Here is a 4,436-nt window from a genome sequence, read left to right as displayed (position 1 = left end):
TCTCTCTCTCGCTTTTTTCCTCTTTTTTGTTGGTATATAATGCCCTGTGACAAGTTGCATTACAAAAAACCGGTAAATTTCTAAAATGTATTTAGGGTTCATGGAAATGGAATAAGTGGCAAGTTCTTTGGACTATCAACTTTATGAACTGGGTGGAGCAGTGGGATGATTTCAAAGACTTTTGACCAGTTGATTTGAGGTTCAGACACACTTAGTCCCTGGACACAGGAAACAGTATAATAATGTATGGCAGGACACAAAGACTCTGAAGACAGACAAGACACATTTTGATTCTGTTTTCCTGTCATTTCTGTATGACCTCTGGCCAGTTTTATAAACTCTCTGAGCCTCAGTATCCATATCTAAGAAATGGGAACACTAAGTATACCTCCCTTATCAGATTAATCTCAGAATTGAATGAAATGCTATATGTAATTGGCCAGCACACTGGCTCTTGGTAAATCCTCAGAAAATGTAATTATTAACATTTTTGAGGTCATATTTGGATACGCCAATCAATACACACATGCACACACATACACACACATGAGATTTCTGCATTTTTATGATACTCTCCCCTCTCAACTACTTTTTTCAAAAAGAGATCTATTTGCTAAAATAAATTGAAATGGGTAAAGAATGTGAGGCACAATTTATACTAGATATATCTGCAATTACTAACTCTGAATTAAACATATCCCTTTATGAATAATGAAGCAGAAATAGGCCAAAGGAAATATGAGATAAGATCTTAAATCCATGTATTTTTAATTGCTTCATTATCTAAAATTTGCTATGAATAGCAGTGGATACAGTTTGCTGTTTAAAGCACAAAAACGAAATAAGAATTTTCAGCCAAATCACAAAAGGCTATCAAAAATTAATTTTGTATGCTGTGATCATTGAAAATGTAAGTAATTTTGAGGCAAGAATGACATTAAAAAATGCCATTTATATGCTAATAATAAATGAGTCGTATTTTTTTCATTTTGATGCAAAATAAATTTTATTTTCATTTTAATGAACTGTAATGAATTACAAGCTTTAGGTAGAAGTTTGGAATAGAGAATAGAAGGTTGGCAGATGGTAGAGAAGAGGGCTGAGAGGGAGTGAAAATGAGATGGGTCTTGTCAGCTGGCACTGATATCCTAGACTGGATGAGAACCTATGGAGGTAAGGTAATTTTCTCTAAGCTTCTAGAAATTTCCAGAAGTCAGATTTACCTAAGAGAAGGCAAACTATTCATTAGTGCCATATTAGAAAAATGTGTCTATGAACTATATTGAATTCATCATGCTTTTTTTTTCTTACATAGAATGACGTTCACATTCTAGAATTGTTTTGTTTTGTTTTTTTTCTCCTAAAAACGAACAGAGGCAGCTGCCTTCATTAGGTGCTATTGGTTGGCTAGCTTCACTCAAAGGCCACACACTTGAAGTCACCTTCAAGTAGAAGTCACCATCTACCACCAGGTAACTGATGGCCTCCAGGTTGAGAAGTTTGGAGAACTTGAATGTGTATCCATCTGGCAGCTTGATGGTCAGGTCTGTCTGGTGGAAGGAGATGTATACCTCTGTGACACTTCCAGGCTGGAAGAGAAGACAGACTCCTGCTACTCAGCCCCCCAGGCCCCTCTGTCCTTGCTGTTGCACACAATGGTGTTGGTGTCCCCATGCATATTGAAGCATGGGTTGACGTACAGGCACACATTGTTGTCATCCTTGTCCAGGTTCAACATGAAGGTCTTGACATCAGGGGCCATCTCGGCCTGCACTCTAAGGCATGCCTCAGATTTGAGATTCAGCTTACTGGCCACCAGACCACAAGCTGTGACTGAGGACAGGAGGATGGTCCTAGGGTTTGTGGCTCCAGCTGTGTGAAGATTCCACCTGAGAGATGCACATTCTAGAATTTTTAAAAAGAATGCAGTTATGTGATACTTGGTATGCATACTTGGTATGCATATTGCTCTCTGAAGAATATTTTTCAATAGTTGTATTTATTCTTTATCAAAATTTCTATGTCAGACATTTTGCTAAGTATTTCATCCATTCTTTCATCTAATCTCCATGACAGTGCTAAGTAATTGATGTTATTATCATTCCCATTTTACAGATGAGAAACTTGAAACACAGAGAGGGTAAGCAATTTCCCCAAGATCTGACAGTTTGTGAGCTGTGGAGTTTAGATCTGAACTCATGTCTGTGACTTAAGTGCTACATATTTACTTATATACAACATCGACTCCTTTTCAAAAAGAGGAAATAGAAGAATGTAAACATTTAACTCAAACAAATGAATTTTGAACGGTAAAATTCAAAGCATCCGTGAGAAAACCCACCTTTGGAGATGACAGGAGGAGGGCCATTGGGGTGTCCTAAGATGTCACTGTCCATTCTGCTGCCAGGATGCAGGTACCCACTGAACACATCAACTACATTTTGGCAAGCTTTAAAGTCCAGTTAGTTACTTTATCAGATCTGAAAGGATTCAATGCTCAAGACTTCCACACATGTGTGCCAGGCCTTTGATGAAAAATACCCAGAGTTCTGCTGGGCTGAGAGGCCATTTGTTTTTTTATCGAGGGGCTGACATTATTCCCTGATGTCTAACTTCTCTGAAGCCAAGAGCAAAGTTTCCAAATTCATCTCTGTATTCCCCCTTGCCCTTTACTCTTAGATCTTGGGTTGCCTTTGCCTGACTTGGTTGTTGATGTTAATTATCTTTAACCAGTCTCTTTAAATGAAACCATTTGAGTTATGGTGCATTAATTCAACTCTTCAAATCTAGTGGACCCAAGGCCACAGGCCAAAGCCTATTAAACAGAAAGGTCTGAGTTATTATCCTATAATTCACCTCTTGAAAGTGTCTTAATTCAATTAAACTATGTCCCTGAATGAATATTAAAAGAAATAGAAAAAGGGTTCTGGATCTCTCTTGTTATAATCCAAAGTAATTTTCAGTGCCAAAGAGTTCTTTCTTTAAAGTCATTAGGAAGAAAATTAAACATAAAAATGAAAGAAAAGACTTATCACTGGTAATGCTTCACTGTAGACATTCGATCGTATTTTAACCAATGGCACCATGGCGGAGATCTTGGCAACCAAGTACGTTCTCTGTGACCAAATCTTTTTGATTTATATCTTCCCTCCCTTGCATTTTTGAATTGTTTTATAGTGAGTCTGAGTCAAAACTGGGGCTAATTCTGTTATAATCTGCCCTATGACAACACAAGACTATATAATAAACACGGATGACTAATCTTGGCGACATGACTATTTTCAACAGAAGCAAATACCACATCTAGGTAACATATATGGTTTGGAGAAGTCCTGCAGGACACATTAAAACCAGTAAATGTATTTAAAATTTCAGATTTCTATTGAAATGGCAAAAGATCTTGCCATGTGGGGCTCAATTGCCACTGCACCATTGTCTGGACATGAGGGACAGATGCCCCTTCTAGCCTGCCGAGCCCACTCCAGTTTGCCTCTCCTAGTCAATGACCTTCTTCATGCCTGCCCATTACCTGCCTGGCCTCTGTAGGCATTTTTTGAGTTTCTGACATTTAGTTCTGCTAACCAAAAATGGTTGCTCTAGACATTCTCTTGCATTACAACAAAGGTCTATCCAAAATGATTTTAAATGAGAAATTGAACTCCACTGGCAAGAATTAGAGAACCAGGCTGAGCAGTCAGAGATGAGATAAGGAAGCTATGCATTTTAGTCTAAAAGCCTTGTAACTGGCTAATCTCCACCTGCCTCTTGTGAACAGGGCAGCTTTTGTATCTTGGGTGGTTACTTACAGTCATAGAAATTAGGGGCCGTAGGTGGCAATTACTGAATGAGGAGTGTTGGGCATGAGGTGGAAAATCACTTCTGCTGAAGCATAAAGGAAATGGGTAGGCATCTGGAGAGGCCTGGAGGGAAGAGGCCATTCCTGAGCTTCTGGCTTATCTGCTCCTTTTTAGAAATCTGCTGCCCTCATCCATCAGACGATTTCAAACACAGGTATGTTCTATTCATCATAGGGTTTCCCAATCTCGGCATTATTGACATCTGCAATCATTCTTTGTTGATGGGGGCTGTCCCATGTGTTGTATCCTAGGCCTCTGTCTCAACCTGTGTCTGACCTGTCTGTAGCACCCCTCTCCCCAGATATGAAAGCACACATATCTCTAGACATTGCCAATGTCTCCGGGAGGCAAAATCACTTCCAGTAGAGAACCACTTGTTTTAGTCTGTACAGTGTTTATTTTTTCATATTAGTGGACTATCTTTAAAAATTAAGGAATATCGCTTTAAATTCTGATTTCTGGTTTCTCTATGAAAAGGTCAGATGAGTTGGCAACACTGAGCTTAACCCATTCCCTCAATGTCTTGGCTTCTGTTACCTTCTAAACCTATCTACACTCTTGTCCTCTACCAATTCATTC

At 38.9% G+C, this 4,436-nt stretch overlaps 1 pseudogene; it reads right to left on the bottom strand.

Annotated features, from left to right (window-relative positions):
• Positions 1-201: 201 nt before the first annotated feature.
• Positions 202-2,396, bottom strand: LOC150009204 (galectin-1 pseudogene; annotated as a pseudogene).
• Positions 2,397-4,436: the final 2,040 nt, after the last annotated feature.

Source organism: Furipterus horrens, unplaced genomic scaffold (assembly GCF_987537825.1).
Source record: "Furipterus horrens unplaced genomic scaffold, mFurHor1.1.pri manual_scaffold_5, whole genome shotgun sequence".
In the NCBI taxonomy this organism is placed as follows: domain Eukaryota; kingdom Metazoa; phylum Chordata; class Mammalia; order Chiroptera; family Furipteridae; genus Furipterus; species Furipterus horrens.
This window is presented reverse-complemented; position numbering and strand designations above follow the sequence as displayed.